This window comes from Ambystoma mexicanum, chromosome 14 (genome assembly GCF_040938575.1).
Source record: "Ambystoma mexicanum isolate Mex_15411 chromosome 14, UKY_AmexF1_1, whole genome shotgun sequence".
Lineage (NCBI taxonomy): Eukaryota > Metazoa > Chordata > Amphibia > Caudata > Ambystomatidae > Ambystoma > Ambystoma mexicanum.
The window spans coordinates 12,444,516-12,464,452 of NC_090940.1; positions in this window are offsets into that span (position 1 = coordinate 12,444,516).

The following is a 19,937-nucleotide window of genomic DNA, read 5'->3' on the forward strand; positions in this document are numbered from 1 at the left end:
GTGCACCCACACATGTGAGGTACCGTTTTCATCGGGACACCTGTGGGAACGCGGGACGGTAGGCCACGTGTTGTGGGGGGCGTGTTTCGATGGGTGCGGTGAGTGAAATGTGCGGAAAAAGCGGTTTTTTCCCCACATTTCCGACTTTGCAGGGCTGTCTGGGTAAAAAAATCTGGGGCGATGGGCGCAAATCACACCTGTGCGGATTCCCACGGGTGTCCTCTTTTCGAAAATGCATGGGGTTCCCTGTTTTCCTCGGTGGCTTGGACACCCGAGGCCCATATCTGTAAGTTGCGCCGGTCGGCAGAATGGACAACAGACTTGGGGTTACTTGTGTTTTAGGCTTTCCCCTTGGCGGCCAGGTAGGTGCACCCACACATGTGAGGTACCGTTTTCATCGGGACACCTGTGGGAACGCGGGACGGTAGGCCATGTGTTGTGGGGGGCGCGTTTCGATGGGTGCGGCGAGCGAAATGTGCGGAAAAAGCGTTTTTTTCCCCACATTTCCGACTTTGCAGGGCTGTCTGGGTAAAAAAATCTGGGGCGATGGGCGCAAATCACACCTCTGCGGATTCCCACGGGTGTCCTCTTTTCGAAAATGCATGGGGTTCCCTGTTTTCCTCGGTGGCTTGGACACCCGAGGCCCATATCTGTAAGTTGCGCCGGTCGGCAGAATGTCTGAGATTTCCCTCTGACAACAGACTTGGGGTTACTTGTGTTTTAGGCTTTCCCCTTGGCGGCCAGGTAGGTGCACCCACACATGTGAGGTACCGTTTTCATCGGGACACCTGTGGGAACGCGGGACGGTAGGCCATGTGTTGTGGGGGGCGCGTTTCGATGGGTGCGGCGAGCGAAATGTGCGGAAAAAGCGTTTTTTTCCCCACATTTCCGACTTTGCAGGGCTGTCTGGGTAAAAAAATCTGGGGCGATGGGCGCAAATCACACCTCTGCGGATTCCCACGGGTGTCCTCTTTTCGAAAATGCATGGGGTTCCCTGTTTTCCTCGGTGGCTTGGACACCCGAGGCCCATATCTGTAAGTTGCGCCGGTCGGCAGAATGTCTGAGATTTCCCTCTGACAACAGACTTGGGGTTACTTGTGTTTTAGGCTTTCCCCTTGGCGGCCAGGTAGGTGCACCCACACATGTGAGGTACCGTTTTCATCGGGACACCTGTGGGAACGCGGGACGGTAGGCCACGTGTTGTGGGGGGCGTGTTTCGATGGGTGCGGCGAGTGAAATGTGCGGAAAAAGCGGTTTTTTCCCCACATTTCCGACTTTGCAGGGCTGTCTGGGTAAAAAAATCTGGGGCGATGGGCGCAAATCACACCTGTGCGGATTCCCACGGGTGTCCTCTTTTCGAAAATGCATGGGGTTCCCTGTTTTCCTCGGTGGCTTGGACACCCGAGGCCCATATCTGTAAGTTGCGCCGGTCGGCAGAATGGACAACAGACTTGGGGTTACTTGTGTTTTAGGCTTTCCCCTTGGCGGCCAGGTAGGTGCACCCACACATGTGAGGTACCGTTTTCATCGGGACACCTGTGGGAACGCGGGACGGTAGGCCATGTGTTGTGGGGGGCGCGTTTCGATGGGTGCGGCGAGCGAAATGTGCGGAAAAAGCGTTTTTTTCCCCACATTTCCGACTTTGCAGGGCTGTCTGGGTAAAAAAATCTGGGGCGATGGGCGCAAATCACACCTCTGCGGATTCCCACGGGTGTCCTCTTTTCGAAAATGCATGGGGTTCCCTGTTTTCCTCGGTGGCTTGGACACCCGAGGCCCATATCTGTAAGTTGCGCCGGTCGGCAGAATGTCTGAGATTTCCCTCTGACAACAGACTTGGGGTTACTTGTGTTTTAGGCTTTCCCCTTGGCGGCCAGGTAGGTGCACCCACACATGTGAGGTACCGTTTTCATCGGGACACCTGTGGGAACGCGGGACGGTAGGCCACGTGTTGTGGGGGGCGTGTTTCGATGGGTGCGGCGAGTGAAATGTGCGGAAAAAGCGTTTTTTTCCCCACATTTCCGACTTTGCAGGGCTGTCTGGGTAAAAAAATCTGGGGCGATGGGCGCAAATCACACCTGTGCGGATTCCCACGGGTGTCCTCTTTTCGAAAATGCATGGGGTTCCCTGTTTTCCTCGGTGGCTTGGACACCCGAGGCCCATATCTGTAAGTTGCGCCGGTCGGCAGAATGGACAACAGACTTGGGGTTACTTGTGTTTTAGGCTTTCCCCTTGGCGGCCAGGTAGGTGCACCCACACATGTGAGGTACCGTTTTCATCGGGACACCTGTGGGAACGCGGGACGGTAGGCCATGTGTTGTGGGGGGCGCGTTTCGATGGGTGCGGCGAGCGAAATGTGCGGAAAAAGCATTTTTTTCCCCACATTTCCGACTTTGCAGGGCTGTCTGGGTAAAAAAATCTGGGGCGATGGGCGCAAATCACACCTCTGCGGATTCCCACGGGTGTCCTCTTTTCGAAAATGCATGGGGTTCCCTGTTTTCCTCGGTGGCTTGGACACCCGAGGCCCATATCTGTAAGTTGCGCCGGTCGGCAGAATGTCTGAGATTTCCCTCTGACAACAGACTTGGGGTTACTTGTGTTTTAGGCTTTCCCCTTGGCGGCCAGGTAGGTGCACCCACACATGTGAGGTACCGTTTTCATCGGGACACCTGTGGGAACGCGGGACGGTAGGCCACGTGTTGTGGGGGGCGTGTTTCGATGGGTGCGGCGAGTGAAATGTGCGGAAAAAGCGGTTTTTTCCCCACATTTCCGACTTTGCAGGGCTGTCTGGGTAAAAAAATCTGGGGCGATGGGCGCAAATCACACCTGTGCGGATTCCCACGGGTGTCCTCTTTTTGAAAATGCATGGGGTTCCCTGTTTTCCTCGGTGGCTTGGACACCCGAGGCCCATATCTGTAAGTTGCGCCGGTCGGCAGAATGGACAACAGACTTGGGGTTACTTGTGTTTTAGGCTTTCCCCTTGGCGGCCAGGTAGGTGCACCCACACATGTGAGGTACCGTTTTCATCGGGACACCTGTGGGAACGCGGGACGGTAGGCCATGTGTTGTGGGGGGCGCGTTTCGATGGGTGCGGCGAGCGAAATGTGCGGAAAAAGCGTTTTTTTCCCCACATTTCCGACTTTGCAGGGCTGTCTGGGTAAAAAAATCTGGGGCGATGGGCGCAAATCACACCTCTGCGGATTCCCACGGGTGTCCTCTTTTCGAAAATGCATGGGGTTCCCTGTTTTCCTCGGTGGCTTGGACACCCGAGGCCCATATCTGTAAGTTGCGCCGGTCGGCAGAATGTCTGAGATTTCCCTCTGACAACAGACTTGGGGTTACTTGTGTTTTAGGCTTTCCCCTTGGCGGCCAGGTAGGTGCACCCACACATGTGAGGTACCGTTTTCATCGGGACACCTGTGGGAACGCGGGACGGTAGGCCACGTGTTGTGGGGGGCGTGTTTCGATGGGTGCGGTGAGTGAAATGTGCGGAAAAAGCGGTTTTTTCCCCACATTTCCGACTTTGCAGGGCTGTCTGGGTAAAAAAATCTGGGGCGATGGGCGCAAATCACACCTGTGCGGATTCCCACGGGTGTCCTCTTTTCGAAAATGCATGGGGTTCCCTGTTTTCCTCGGTGGCTTGGACACCCGAGGCCCATATCTGTAAGTTGCGCCGGTCGGCAGAATGGACAACAGACTTGGGGTTACTTGTGTTTTAGGCTTTCCCCTTGGCCGCCAGGTAGGTGCACCCACACATGTGAGGTACCGTTTTCATCGGGACACCTGTGGGAACGCGGGACGGTAGGCCATGTGTTGTGGGGGGCGCGTTTCGATGGGTGCGGCGAGCGAAATGTGCGGAAAAAGCGTTTTTTTCCCCACATTTCCGACTTTGCAGGGCTGTCTGGGTAAAAAAATCTGGGGCGATGGGCGCAAATCACACCTCTGCGGATTCCCACGGGTGTCCTCTTTTCGAAAATGCATGGGGTTCCCTGTTTTCCTCGGTGGCTTGGACACCCGAGGCCCATATCTGTAAGTTGCGCCGGTCGGCAGAATGTCTGAGATTTCCCTCTGACAACAGACTTGGGGTTACTTGTGTTTTAGGCTTTCCCCTTGGCGGCCAGGTAGGTGCACCCACACATGTGAGGTACCGTTTTCATCGGGACACCTGTGGGAACGCGGGACGGTAGGCCACGTGTTGTGGGGGGCGTGTTTCGATGGGTGCGGCGAGTGAAATGTGCGGAAAAAGCGTTTTTTTCCCCACATTTCCGACTTTGCAGGGCTGTCTGGGTAAAAAAATCTGGGGCGATGGGCGCAAATCACACCTGTGCGGATTCCCACGGGTGTCCTCTTTTCGAAAATGCATGGGGTTCCCTGTTTTCCTCGGTGGCTTGGACACCCGAGGCCCATATCTGTAAGTTGCGCCGGTCGGCAGAATGGACAACAGACTTGGGGTTACTTGTGTTTTAGGCTTTCCCCTTGGCGGCCAGGTAGGTGCACCCACACATGTGAGGTACCGTTTTCATCGGGACACCTGTGGGAACGCGGGACGGTAGGCCATGTGTTGTGGGGGGCGCGTTTCGATGGGTGCGGCGAGCGAAATGTGCGGAAAAAGCGTTTTTTTCCCCACATTTCCGACTTTGCAGGGCTGTCTGGGTAAAAAAATCTGGGGCGATGGGCGCAAATCACACCTCTGCGGATTCCCACGGGTGTCCTCTTTTCGAAAATGCATGGGGTTCCCTGTTTTCCTCGGTGGCTTGGACACACGGGGCCCATATCTGTAAGTTGCGCCGGTCGGCAGAATGTCCGAGATTTCCCTCTGACAACAGACTTGGGGTTACTTGTGTTTTAGGCTTTCCCCTTGGCGGCCAGGTAGGTGCACCCACACATGTGAGGTACCGTTTTCATCGGGACACCTGTGGGAACGCGGGACGGTAGGCCACGTGTTGTGGGGGGCGTGTTTCGATGGGTGCGGCGAGTGAAATGTGCGGAAAAAGCGGTTTTTTCCCCACATTTCCGACTTTGCAGGGCTGTCTGGGTAAAAAAATCTGGGGCGATGGGCGCAAATCACACCTGTGCGGATTCCCACGGGTGTCCTCTTTTCGAAAATGCATGGGGTTCCCTGTTTTCCTCGGTGGCTTGGACACCCGAGGCCCATATCTGTAAGTTGCGCCGGTCGGCAGAATGGACAACAGACTTGGGGTTACTTGTGTTTTAGGCTTTCCCCTTGGCGGCCAGGTAGGTGCACCCACACATGTGAGGTACCGTTTTCATCGGGACACCTGTGGGAACGCGGGACGGTAGGCCATGTGTTGTGGGGGGCGCGTTTCGATGGGTGCGGCGAGCGAAATGTGCGGAAAAAGCGTTTTTTTCCCCACATTTCCGACTTTGCAGGGCTGTCTGGGTAAAAAAATCTGGGGCGATGGGCGCAAATCACACCTCTGCGGATTCCCACGGGTGTCCTCTTTTCGAAAATGCATGGGGTTCTCTGTTTTCCTCGGTGGCTTGGACACCCGAGGCCCATATCTGTAAGTTGCGCCGGTCGGCAGAATGTCTGAGATTTCCCTCTGACAACAGACTTGGGGTTACTTGTGTTTTAGGCTTTCCCCTTGGCGGCCAGGTAGGTGCACCCACACATGTGAGGTACCGTTTTCATCGGGACACCTGTGGGAACGCGGGACGGTAGGCCACGTGTTGTGGGGGGCGTGTTTCGATGGGTGCGGCGAGTGAAATGTGCGGAAAAAGCGGTTTTTTCCCCACATTTCCGACTTTGCAGGGCTGTCTGGGTAAAAAAATCTGGGGCGATGGGCGCAAATCACACCTGTGCGGATTCCCACGGGTGTCCTCTTTTCGAAAATGCATGGGGTTCCCTGTTTTCCTCGGTGGCTTGGACACCCGAGGCCCATATCTGTAAGTTGCGCCGGTCGGCAGAATGGACAACAGACTTGGGGTTACTTGTGTTTTAGGCTTTCCCCTTGGCGGCCAGGTAGGTGCACCCACACATGTGAGGTACCGTTTTCATCGGGACACCTGTGGGAACGCGGGACGGTAGGCCATGTGTTGTGGGGGGCGCGTTTCGATGGGTGCGGCGAGCGAAATGTGCGGAAAAAGCGTTTTTTTCCCCACATTTCCGACTTTGCAGGGCTGTCTGGGTAAAAAAATCTGGGGCGATGGGCGCAAATCACACCTCTGCGGATTCCCACGGGTGTCCTCTTTTCGAAAATGCATGGGGTTCCCTGTTTTCCTCGGTGGCTTGGACACCCGAGGCCCATATCTGTAAGTTGCGCCGGTCGGCAGAATGTCTGAGATTTCCCTCTGACAACAGACTTGGGGTTACTTGTGTTTTAGGCTTTCCCCTTGGCGGCCAGGTAGGTGCACCCACACATGTGAGGTACCGTTTTCATCGGGACACCTGTGGGAACGCGGGACGGTAGGCCACGTGTTGTGGGGGGCGTGTTTCGATGGGTGCGGCGAGTGAAATGTGCGGAAAAAGCGGTTTTTTCCCCACATTTCCGACTTTGCAGGGCTGTCTGGGTAAAAAAATCTGGGGCGATGGGCGCAAATCACACCTGTGCGGATTCCCACGGGTGTCCTCTTTTCGAAAATGCATGGGGTTCCCTGTTTTCCTCGGTGGCTTGGACACCCGAGGCCCATATCTGTAAGTTGCGCCGGTCGGCAGAATGGACAACAGACTTGGGGTTACTTGTGTTTTAGGCTTTCCCCTTGGCGGCCAGGTAGGTGCACCCACACATGTGAGGTACCGTTTTCATCGGGACACCTGTGGGAACGCGGGACGGTAGGCCATGTGTTGTGGGGGGCGCGTTTCGATGGGTGCGGCGAGCGAAATGTGCGGAAAAAGCGTTTTTTTCCCCACATTTCCGACTTTGCAGGGCTGTCTGGGTAAAAAAATCTGGGGCGATGGGCGCAAATCACACCTCTGCGGATTCCCACGGGTGTCCTCTTTTCGAAAATGCATGGGGTTCCCTGTTTTCCTCGGTGGCTTGGACACCCGAGGCCCATATCTGTAAGTTGCGCCGGTCGGCAGAATGTCTGAGATTTCCCTCTGACAACAGACTTGGGGTTACTTGTGTTTTAGGCTTTCCCCTTGGCGGCCAGGTAGGTGCACCCACACATGTGAGGTACCGTTTTCATCGGGACACCTGTGGGAACGCGGGACGGTAGGCCACGTGTTGTGGGGGGCGTGTTTCGATGGGTGCGGCGAGTGAAATGTGCGGAAAAAGCGGTTTTTTCCCCACATTTCCGACTTTGCAGGGCTGTCTGGGTAAAAAAATCTGGGGCGATGGGCGCAAATCACACCTGTGCGGATTCCCACGGGTGTCCTCTTTTCGAAAATGCATGGGGTTCCCTGTTTTCCTCGGTGGCTTGGACACCCGAGGCCCATATCTGTAAGTTGCGCCGGTCGGCAGAATGGACAACAGACTTGGGGTTACTTGTGTTTTAGGCTTTCCCCTTGGCGGCCAGGTAGGTGCACCCACACATGTGAGGTACCGTTTTCATCGGGACACCTGTGGGAACGCGGGACGGTAGGCCATGTGTTGTGGGGGGCGCGTTTCGATGGGTGCGGCGAGCGAAATGTGCGGAAAAAGCGTTTTTTTCCCCACATTTCCGACTTTGCAGGGCTGTCTGGGTAAAAAAATCTGGGGCGATGGGCGCAAATCACACCTCTGCGGATTCCCACGGGTGTCCTCTTTTCGAAAATGCATGGGGTTCCCTGTTTTCCTCGGTGGCTTGGACACCCGAGGCCCATATCTGTAAGTTGCGCCGGTCGGCAGAATGTCTGAGATTTCCCTCTGACAACAGACTTGGGGTTACTTGTGTTTTAGGCTTTCCCCTTGGCGGCCAGGTAGGTGCACCCACACATGTGAGGTACCGTTTTCATCGGGACACCTGTGGGAACGCGGGACGGTAGGCCACGTGTTGTGGGGGGCGTGTTTCGATGGGTGCGGCGAGTGAAATGTGCGGAAAAAGCGGTTTTTTCCCCACATTTCCGACTTTGCAGGGCTGTCTGGGTAAAAAAATCTGGGGCGATGGGCGCAAATCACACCTGTGCGGATTCCCACGGGTGTCCTCTTTTCGAAAATGCATGGGGTTCCCTGTTTTCCTCGGTGGCTTGGACACCCGAGGCCCATATCTGTAAGTTGCGCCGGTCGGCAGAATGGACAACAGACTTGGGGTTACTTGTGTTTTAGGCTTTCCCCTTGGCGGCCAGGTAGGTGCACCCACACATGTGAGGTACCGTTTTCATCGGGACACCTGTGGGAACGCGGGACGGTAGGCCATGTGTTGTGGGGGGCGCGTTTCGATGGGTGCGGCGAGCGAAATGTGCGGAAAAAGCGTTTTTTTCCCCACATTTCCGACTTTGCAGGGCTGTCTGGGTAAAAAAATCTGGGGCGATGGGCGCAAATCACACCTCTGCGGATTCCCACGGGTGTCCTCTTTTCGAAAATGCATGGGGTTCCCTGTTTTCCTCGGTGGCTTGGACACCCGAGGCCCATATCTGTAAGTTGCGCCGGTCGGCAGAATGTCTGAGATTTCCCTCTGACAACAGACTTGGGGTTACTTGTGTTTTAGGCTTTCCCCTTGGCGGCCAGGTAGGTGCACCCACACATGTGAGGTACCGTTTTCATCGGGACACCTGTGGGAACGCGGGACGGTAGGCCACGTGTTGTGGGGGGCGTGTTTCGATGGGTGCGGCGAGTGAAATGTGCGGAAAAAGCGGTTTTTTCCCCACATTTCCGACTTTGCAGGGCTGTCTGGGTAAAAAAATCTGGGGCGATGGGCGCAAATCACACCTGTGCGGATTCCCACGGGTGTCCTCTTTTCGAAAATGCATGGGGTTCCCTGTTTTCCTCGGTGGCTTGGACACCCGAGGCCCATATCTGTAAGTTGCGCCGGTCGGCAGAATGGACAACAGACTTGGGGTTACTTGTGTTTTAGGCTTTCCCCTTGGCGGCCAGGTAGGTGCACCCACACATGTGAGGTACCGTTTTCATCGGGACACCTGTGGGAACGCGGGACGGTAGGCCATGTGTTGTGGGGGGCGCGTTTCGATGGGTGCGGCGAGCGAAATGTGCGGAAAAAGCGTTTTTTTCCCCACATTTCCGACTTTGCAGGGCTGTCTGGGTAAAAAAATCTGGGGCGATGGGCGCAAATCACACCTCTGCGGATTCCCACGGGTGTCCTCTTTTCGAAAATGCATGGGGTTCCCTGTTTTCCTCGGTGGCTTGGACACCCGAGGCCCATATCTGTAAGTTGCGCCGGTCGGCAGAATGTCTGAGATTTCCCTCTGACAACAGACTTGGGGTTACTTGTGTTTTAGGCTTTCCCCTTGGCGGCCAGGTAGGTGCACCCACACATGTGAGGTACCGTTTTCATCGGGACACCTGTGGGAACGCGGGACGGTAGGCCACGTGTTGTGGGGGGCGTGTTTCGATGGGTGCGGCGAGTGAAATGTGCGGAAAAAGCGGTTTTTTCCCCACATTTCCGACTTTGCAGGGCTGTCTGGGTAAAAAAATCTGGGGCGATGGGCGCAAATCACACCTGTGCGGATTCCCACGGGTGTCCTCTTTTCGAAAATGCATGGGGTTCCCTGTTTTCCTCGGTGGCTTGGACACCCGAGGCCCATATCTGTAAGTTGCGCCGGTCGGCAGAATGGACAACAGACTTGGGGTTACTTGTGTTTTAGGCTTTCCCCTTGGCGGCCAGGTAGGTGCACCCACACATGTGAGGTACCGTTTTCATCGGGACACCTGTGGGAACGCGGGACGGTAGGCCATGTGTTGTGGGGGGCGCGTTTCGATGGGTGCGGCGAGCGAAATGTGCGGAAAAAGCATTTTTTTCCCCACATTTCCGACTTTGCAGGGCTGTCTGGGTAAAAAAATCTGGGGCGATGGGCGCAAATCACACCTCTGCGGATTCCCACGGGTGTCCTCTTTTCGAAAATGCATGGGGTTCCCTGTTTTCCTCGGTGGCTTGGACACCCGAGGCCCATATCTGTAAGTTGCGCCGGTCGGCAGAATGTCTGAGATTTCCCTCTGACAACAGACTTGGGGTTACTTGTGTTTTAGGCTTTCCCCTTGGCGGCCAGGTAGGTGCACCCACACATGTGAGGTACCGTTTTCATCGGGACACCTGTGGGAACGCGGGACGGTAGGCCACGTGTTGTGGGGGGCGTGTTTCGATGGGTGCGGCGAGTGAAATGTGCGGAAAAAGCGGTTTTTTCCCCACATTTCCGACTTTGCAGGGCTGTCTGGGTAAAAAAATCTGGGGCGATGGGCGCAAATCACACCTGTGCGGATTCCCACGGGTGTCCTCTTTTCGAAAATGCATGGGGTTCCCTGTTTTCCTCGGTGGCTTGGACACCCGAGGCCCATATCTGTAAGTTGCGCCGGTCGGCAGAATGGACAACAGACTTGGGGTTACTTGTGTTTTAGGCTTTCCCCTTGGCCGCCAGGTAGGTGCACCCACACATGTGAGGTACCGTTTTCATCGGGACACCTGTGGGAACGCGGGACGGTAGGCCATGTGTTGTGGGGGGCGCGTTTCGATGGGTGCGGCGAGCGAAATGTGCGGAAAAAGCGTTTTTTTCCCCACATTTCCGACTTTGCAGGGCTGTCTGGGTAAAAAAATCTGGGGCGATGGGCGCAAATCACACCTCTGCGGATTCCCACGGGTGTCCTCTTTTCGAAAATGCATGGGGTTCCCTGTTTTCCTCGGTGGCTTGGACACCCGAGGCCCATATCTGTAAGTTGCGCCGGTCGGCAGAATGTCTGAGATTTCCCTCTGACAACAGACTTGGGGTTACTTGTGTTTTAGGCTTTCCCCTTGGCGGCCAGGTAGGTGCACCCACACATGTGAGGTACCGTTTTCATCGGGACACCTGTGGGAACGCGGGACGGTAGGCCACGTGTTGTGGGGGGCGTGTTTCGATGGGTGCGGCGAGTGAAATGTGCGGAAAAAGCGGTTTTTTCCCCACATTTCCGACTTTGCAGGGCTGTCTGGGTAAAAAAATCTGGGGCGATGGGCGCAAATCACACCTGTGCGGATTCCCACGGGTGTCCTCTTTTCGAAAATGCATGGGGTTCCCTGTTTTCCTCGGTGGCTTGGACACCCGAGGCCCATATCTGTAAGTTGCGCCGGTCGGCAGAATGGACAACAGACTTGGGGTTACTTGTGTTTTAGGCTTTCCCCTTGGCGGCCAGGTAGGTGCACCCACACATGTGAGGTACCGTTTTCATCGGGACACCTGTGGGAACGCGGGACGGTAGGCCATGTGTTGTGGGGGGCGCGTTTCGATGGGTGCGGCGAGCGAAATGTGCGGAAAAAGCGTTTTTTTCCCCACATTTCCGACTTTGCAGGGCTGTCTGGGTAAAAAAATCTGGGGCGATGGGCGCAAATCACACCTCTGCGGATTCCCACGGGTGTCCTCTTTTCGAAAATGCATGGGGTTCCCTGTTTTCCTCGGTGGCTTGGACACCCGAGGCCCATATCTGTAAGTTGCGCCGGTCGGCAGAATGTCTGAGATTTCCCTCTGACAACAGACTTGGGGTTACTTGTGTTTTAGGCTTTCCCCTTGGCGGCCAGGTAGGTGCACCCACACATGTGAGGTACCGTTTTCATCGGGACACCTGTGGGAACGCGGGACGGTAGGCCACGTGTTGTGGGGGGCGTGTTTCGATGGGTGCGGCGAGTGAAATGTGCGGAAAAAGCGGTTTTTTCCCCACATTTCCGACTTTGCAGGGCTGTCTGGGTAAAAAAATCTGGGGCGATGGGCGCAAATCACACCTGTGCGGATTCCCACGGGTGTCCTCTTTTCGAAAATGCATGGGGTTCCCTGTTTTCCTCGGTGGCTTGGACACCCGAGGCCCATATCTGTAAGTTGCGCCGGTCGGCAGAATGGACAACAGACTTGGGGTTACTTGTGTTTTAGGCTTTCCCCTTGGCGGCCAGGTAGGTGCACCCACACATGTGAGGTACCGTTTTCATCGGGACACCTGTGGGAACGCGGGACGGTAGGCCATGTGTTGTGGGGGGCGCGTTTCGATGGGTGCGGCGAGCGAAATGTGCGGAAAAAGCGTTTTTTTCCCCACATTTCCGACTTTGCAGGGCTGTCTGGGTAAAAAAATCTGGGGCGATGGGCGCAAATCACACCTCTGCGGATTCCCACGGGTGTCCTCTTTTCGAAAATGCATGGGGTTCCCTGTTTTCCTCGGTGGCTTGGACACCCGAGGCCCATATCTGTAAGTTGCGCCGGTCGGCAGAATGTCTGAGATTTCCCTCTGACAACAGACTTGGGGTTACTTGTGTTTTAGGCTTTCCCCTTGGCGGCCAGGTAGGTGCACCCACACATGTGAGGTACCGTTTTCATCGGGACACCTGTGGGAACGCGGGACGGTAGGCCACGTGTTGTGGGGGGCGTGTTTCGATGGGTGCGGCGAGTGAAATGTGCGGAAAAAGCGGTTTTTTCCCCACATTTCCGACTTTGCAGGGCTGTCTGGGTAAAAAAATCTGGGGCGATGGGCGCAAATCACACCTGTGCGGATTCCCACGGGTGTCCTCTTTTCGAAAATGCATGGGGTTCCCTGTTTTCCTCGGTGGCTTGGACACCCGAGGCCCATATCTGTAAGTTGCGCCGGTCGGCAGAATGGACAACAGACTTGGGGTTACTTGTGTTTTAGGCTTTCCCCTTGGCGGCCAGGTAGGTGCACCCACACATGTGAGGTACCGTTTTCATCGGGACACCTGTGGGAACGCGGGACGGTAGGCCATGTGTTGTGGGGGGCGCGTTTCGATGGGTGCGGCGAGCGAAATGTGCGGAAAAAGCGTTTTTTTCCCCACATTTCCGACTTTGCAGGGCTGTCTGGGTAAAAAAATCTGGGGCGATGGGCGCAAATCACACCTCTGCGGATTCCCACGGGTGTCCTCTTTTCGAAAATGCATGGGGTTCCCTGTTTTCCTCGGTGGCTTGGACACCCGAGGCCCATATCTGTAAGTTGCGCCGGTCGGCAGAATGTCTGAGATTTCCCTCTGACAACAGACTTGGGGTTACTTGTGTTTTAGGCTTTCCCCTTGGCGGCCAGGTAGGTGCACCCACACATGTGAGGTACCGTTTTCATCGGGACACCTGTGGGAACGCGGGACGGTAGGCCACGTGTTGTGGGGGGCGTGTTTCGATGGGTGCGGCGAGTGAAATGTGCGGAAAAAGCGGTTTTTTCCCCACATTTCCGACTTTGCAGGGCTGTCTGGGTAAAAAAATCTGGGGCGATGGGCGCAAATCACACCTGTGCGGATTCCCACGGGTGTCCTCTTTTCGAAAATGCATGGGGTTCCCTGTTTTCCTCGGTGGCTTGGACACCCGAGGCCCATATCTGTAAGTTGCGCCGGTCGGCAGAATGGACAACAGACTTGGGGTTACTTGTGTTTTAGGCTTTCCCCTTGGCGGCCAGGTAGGTGCACCCACACATGTGAGGTACCGTTTTCATCGGGACACCTGTGGGAACGCGGGACGGTAGGCCATGTGTTGTGGGGGGCGCGTTTCGATGGGTGCGGCGAGCGAAATGTGCGGAAAAAGCGTTTTTTTCCCCACATTTCCGACTTTGCAGGGCTGTCTGGGTAAAAAAATCTGGGGCGATGGGCGCAAATCACACCTCTGCGGATTCCCACGGGTGTCCTCTTTTCGAAAATGCATGGGGTTCCCTGTTTTCCTCGGTGGCTTGGACACCCGAGGCCCATATCTGTAAGTTGCGCCGGTCGGCAGAATGTCTGAGATTTCCCTCTGACAACAGACTTGGGGTTACTTGTGTTTTAGGCTTTCCCCTTGGCGGCCAGGTAGGTGCACCCACACATGTGAGGTACCGTTTTCATCGGGACACCTGTGGGAACGCGGGACGGTAGGCCACGTGTTGTGGGGGGCGTGTTTCGATGGGTGCGGCGAGCGAAATGTGCGGAAAAAGCGTTTTTTTCCCCACATTTCCGACTTTGCAGGGCTGTCTGGGTAAAAAAATCTGGGGCGATGGGCGCAAATCACACCTCTGCGGATTCCCACGGGTGTCCTCTTTTCGAAAATGCATGGGGTTCCCTGTTTTCCTCGGTGGCTTGGACACCCGAGGCCCATATCTGTAAGTTGCGCCGGTCGGCAGAATGGACAACAGACTTGGGGTTACTTGTGTTTTAGGCTTTCCCCTTGGCGGCCAGGTAGGTGCACCCACACATGTGAGGTACCGTTTTCATCGGGACACCTGTGGGAACGCGGGACGGTAGGCCACGTGTTGTGGGGGGCGTGTTTCGATGGGTGCGGCGAGCGAAATGTGCGGAAAAAGCGTTTTTTTCCCCACATTTCCGACTTTGCAGGGCTGTCTGGGTAAAAAAATCTGGGGCGATGGGCGCAAATCACACCTCTGCGGATTCCCACGGGTGTCCTCTTTTCGAAAATGCATGGGGTTCCCTGTTTTCCTCGGTGGCTTGGACACCCGAGGCCCATATCTGTAAGTTGCGCCGGTCGGCAGAATGTCTGAGATTTCCCTCTGACAACAGACTTGGGGTTACTTGTGTTTTAGGCTTTCCCCTTGGCGGCCAGGTAGGTGCACCCACACATGTGAGGTACCGTTTTCATCGGGACACCTGTGGGAACGCGGGACGGTAGGCCACGTGTTGTGGGGGGCGTGTTTCGATGGGTGCGGCGAGTGAAATGTGCGGAAAAAGCGGTTTTTTCCCCACATTTCCGACTTTGCAGGGCTGTCTGGGTAAAAAAATCTGGGGCGATGGGCGCAAATCACACCTCTGCGGATTCCCACGGGTGTCCTCTTTTCGAAAATGCATGGGGTTCCCTGTTTTCCTCGGTGGCTTGGACACCCGAGGCCCATATCTGTAAGTTGCGCCGGTCGGCAGAATGTCTGAGATTTCCCTCTGACAACAGACTTGGGGTTACTTGTGTTTTAGGCTTTCCCCTTGGCGGCCAGGTAGGTGCACCCACACATGTGAGGTACCGTTTTCATCGGGACACCTGTGGGAACGCGGGACGGTAGGCCACGTGTTGTGGGGGGCGTGTTTCGATGGGTGCGGCGAGTGAAATGTGCGGAAAAAGCGGTTTTTTCCCCACATTTCCGACTTTGCAGGGCTGTCTGGGTAAAAAAATCTGGGGCGATGGGCGCAAATCACACCTGTGCGGATTCCCACGGGTGTCCTCTTTTCGAAAATGCATGGGGTTCCCTGTTTTCCTCAGTGGCTTGGACACCCGAGGCCCATATCTGTAAGTTGCGCCGGTCGGCAGAATGGACAACAGACTTGGGGGTACTTGTGTTTTAGGCTTTCCCCTTGGCGGCCAGGTAGGTGCACCCACACATGTGAGGTACCGTTTTCATCGGGACACCTGTGGGAACGCGGGACGGTAGGCCATGTGTTGTGGGGGGCGCGTTTCGATGGGTGCGGCGAGCGAAATGTGCGGAAAAAGCGTTTTTTTCCCCACATTTCCGACTTTGCAGGGCTGTCTGGGTAAAAAAATCTGGGGCGATGGGCGCAAATCACACCTCTGCGGATTCCCACGGGTGTCCTCTTTTCGAAAATGCATGGGGTTCCCTGTTTTCCTCGGTGGCTTGGACACCCGAGGCCCATATCTGTAAGTTGCGCCGGTCGGCAGAATGTCTGAGATTTCCCTCTGACAACAGACTTGGGGTTACTTGTGTTTTAGGCTTTCCCCTTGGCGGCCAGGTAGGTGCACCCACACATGTGAGGTACCGTTTTCATCGGGACACCTGTGGGAACGCGGGACGGTAGGCCACGTGTTGTGGGGGGCGTGTTTCGATGGGTGCGGCGAGTGAAATGTGCGGAAAAAGCGGTTTTTTCCCCACATTTCCGACTTTGCAGGGCTGTCTGGGTAAAAAAATCTGGGGCGATGGGCGCAAATCACACCTGTGCGGATTCCCACGGGTGTCCTCTTTTCGAAAATGCATGGGGTTCCCTGTTTTCCTCGGTGGCTTGGACACCCGAGGCCCATATCTGTAAGTTGCGCCGGTCGGCAGAATGGACAACAGACTTGGGGTTACTTGTGTTTTAGGCTTTCCCCTTGGCGGCCAGGTAGGTGCACCCACACATGTGAGGTACCGTTTTCATCGGGACACCTGTGGGAACGCGGGACGGTAGGCCATGTGTTGTGGGGGGCGCGTTTCGATGGGTGCGGCGAGCGAAATGTGCGGAAAAAGCGTTTTTTTCCCCACATTTCCGACTTTGCAGGGCTGTCTGGGTAAAAAAATCTGGGGCGATGGGCGCAAATCACACCTCTGCGGATTCCCACGGGTGTCCTCTTTTCGAAAATGCATGGGGTTCCCTGTTTTCCTCGGTGGCTTGGACACCCGAGGCCCATATCTGTAAGTTGCGCCGGTCGGCAGAATGTCTGAGATTTCCCTCTGACAACAGACTTGGGGTTACTTGTGTTTTAGGCTTTCCCCTTGGCGGCCAGGTAGGTGCACCCACACATGTGAGGTACCGTTTTCATCGGGACACCTGTGGGAACGCGGGACGGTAGGCCACGTGTTGTGGGGGGCGTGTTTCGATGGGTGCGGCGAGTGAAATGTGCGGAAAAAGCGGTTTTTTTCCCCACATTTCCGACTTTGCAGGGCTGTCTGGGTAAAAAAATCTGGGGCGATGGGCGCAAATCACACCTGTGCGGATTCCCACGGGTGTCCTCTTTTCGAAAATGCATGGGGTTCCCTGTTTTCCTCGGTGGCTTGGACACCCGAGGCCCATATCTGTAAGTTGCGCCGGTCGGCAGAATGGACAACAGACTTGGGGTTACTTGTGTTTTAGGCTTTCCCCTTGGCGGCCAGGTAGGTGCACCCACACATGTGAGGTACCGTTTTCATCGGGACACCTGTGGGAACGCGGGACGGTAGGCCATGTGTTGTGGGGGGCGCGTTTCGATGGGTGCGGCGAGCGAAATGTGCGGAAAAAGCGTTTTTTTCCCCACATTTCCGACTTTGCAGGGCTGTCTGGGTAAAAAAATCTGGGGCGATGGGCGCAAATCACACCTCTGCGGATTCCCACGGGTGTCCTCTTTTCGAAAATGCATGGGGTTCCCTGTTTTCCTCGGTGGCTTGGACACCCGAGGCCCATATCTGTAAGTTGCGCCGGTCGGCAGAATGTCTGAGATTTCCCTCTGACAACAGACTTGGGGTTACTTGTGTTTTAGGCTTTCCCCTTGGCGGCCAGGTAGGTGCACCCACACATGTGAGGTACCGTTTTCATCGGGACACCTGTGGGAACGCGGGACGGTAGGCCACGTGTTGTGGGGGGCGTGTTTCGATGGGTGCGGCGAGTGAAATGTGCGGAAAAAGCGGTTTTTTCCCCACATTTCCGACTTTGCAGGGCTGTCTGGGTAAAAAAATCTGGGGCGATGGGCGCAAATCACACCTGTGCGGATTCCCACGGGTGTCCTCTTTTCGAAAATGCATGGGGTTCCCTGTTTTCCTCGGTGGCTTGGACACCCGAGGCCCATATCTGTAAGTTGCGCCGGTCGGCAGAATGGACAACAGACTTGGGGTTACTTGTGTTTTAGGCTTTCCCCTTGGCGGCCAGGTAGGTGCACCCACACATGTGAGGTACCGTTTTCATCGGGACACCTGTGGGAACGCGGGACGGTAGGCCATGTGTTGTGGGGGGCGCGTTTCGATGGGTGCGGCGAGCGAAATGTGCGGAAAAAGCGTTTTTTTCCCCACATTTCCGACTTTGCAGGGCTGTCTGGGTAAAAAAATCTGGGGCGATGGGCGCAAATCACACCTCTGCGGATTCCCACGGGTGTCCTCTTTTCGAAAATGCATGGGGTTCCCTGTTTTCCTCGGTGGCTTGGACACCCGAGGCCCATATCTGTAAGTTGCGCCGGTCGGCAGAATGTCTGAGATTTCCCTCTGACAACAGACTTGGGGTTACTTGTGTTTTAGGCTTTCCCCTTGGCGGCCAGGTAGGTGCACCCACACATGTGAGGTACCGTTTTCATCGGGACACCTGTGGGAACACGGGACGGTAGGCCACGTGTTGTGGGGGGCGTGTTTCGATGGGTGCGGCGAGTGAAATGTGCGGAAAAAGCGGTTTTTTCCCCACATTTCCGACTTTGCAGGGCTGTCTGGGTAAAAAAATCTGGGGCGATGGGCGCAAATCACACCTGTGCGGATTCCCACGGGTGTCCTCTTTTCGAAAATGCATGGGGTTCCCTGTTTTCCTCGGTGGCTTGGACACCCGAGGCCCATATCTGTAAGTTGCGCCGGTCGGCAGAATGGACAACAGACTTGGGGTTACTTGTGTTTTAGGCTTTCCCCTTGGCGGCCAGGTAGGTGCACCCACACATGTGAGGTACCGTTTTCATCGGGACACCTGTGGGAACGCGGGACGGTAGGCCATGTGTTGTGGGGGGCGCGTTTCGATGGGTGCGGCGAGCGAAATGTGCGGAAAAAGCGTTTTTTTCCCCACATTTCCGACTTTGCAGGGCTGTCTGGGTAAAAAAATCTGGGGCGATGGGCGCAAATCACACCTCTGCGGATTCCCACGGGTGTCCTCTTTTCGAAAATGCATGGGGTTCCCTGTTTTCCTCGGTGGCTTGGACACCCGAGGCCCATATCTGTAAGTTGCGCCGGTCGGCAGAATGTCTGAGATTTCCCTCTGACAACAGACTTGGGGTTACTTGTGTTTTAGGCTTTCCCCTTGGCGGCCAGGTAGGTGCACCCACACATGTGAGGTACCGTTTTCATCGGGACACCTGTGGGAACGCGGGACGGTAGGCCACGTGTTGTGGGGGGCGTGTTTCGATGGGTGCGGCGAGTGAAATGTGCGGAAAAAGCGGTTTTTTCCCCACATTTCCGACTTTGCAGGGCTGTCTGGGTAAAAAAATCTGGGGCGATGGGCGCAAATCACACCTGTGCGGATTCCCACAGGTGTCCTCTTTTCGAAAATGCATGGGGTTCCCTGTTTTCCTCGGTGGCTTGGACACCCGAGGCCCATATCTGTAAGTTGCGCCGGTCGGCAGAATGGACAACAGACTTGGGGTTACTTGTGTTTTAGGCTTTCCCCTTGGCGGCCAGGTAGGTGCACCCACACATGTGAGGTACCGTTTTCATCGGGACACCTGTGGGAACGCGGGACGGTAGGCCATGTGTTGTGGGGGGCGCGTTTCGATGGGTGCGGCGAGCGAAATGTGCGGAAAAAGCGTTTTTTTCCCCACATTTCCGACTTTGCAGGGCTGTCTGGGTAAAAAAATCTGGGGCGATGGGCGCAAATCACACCTCTGCGGATTCCCACGGGTGTCCTCTTTTTGAAAATGCATGGGGTTCCCTGTTTTCCTCGGTGGCTTGGACACCCGAGGCCCATATCTGTAAGTTGCGCCGGTCGGCAGAATGTCTGAGATTTCCCTCTGACAACAGACTTGGGGTTACTTGTGTTTTAGGCTTTCCCCTTGGCGGCCAGGTAGGTGCACCCACACATGTGAGGTACCGTTTTCATCGGGACACCTGTGGGAACGCGGGACGGTAGGCCACGTGTTGTGGGGGGCGTGTTTCGATGGGTGCGGCGAGTGAAATGTGCGGAAAAAGCGTTTTTTTCCCCACATTTCCGACTTTGCAGGGCTGTCTGGGTAAAAAAATCTGGGGCGATGGGCGCAAATCACACCTGTGCGGATTCCCACGGGTGTCCTCTTTTCGAAAATGCATGGGGTTCCCTGTTTTCCTCGGTGGCTTGGACACCCGAGGCCCATATCTGTAAGTTGCGCCGGTCGGCAGAATGGACAACAGACTTGGGGTTACTTGTGTTTTAGGCTTTCCCCTTGGCGGCCAGGTAGGTGCACCCACACATGTGAGGTACCGTTTTCATCGGGACACCTGTGGGAACGCGGGACGGTAGGCCATGTGTTGTGGGGGGCGCGTTTCGATGGGTGCGGCGAGCGA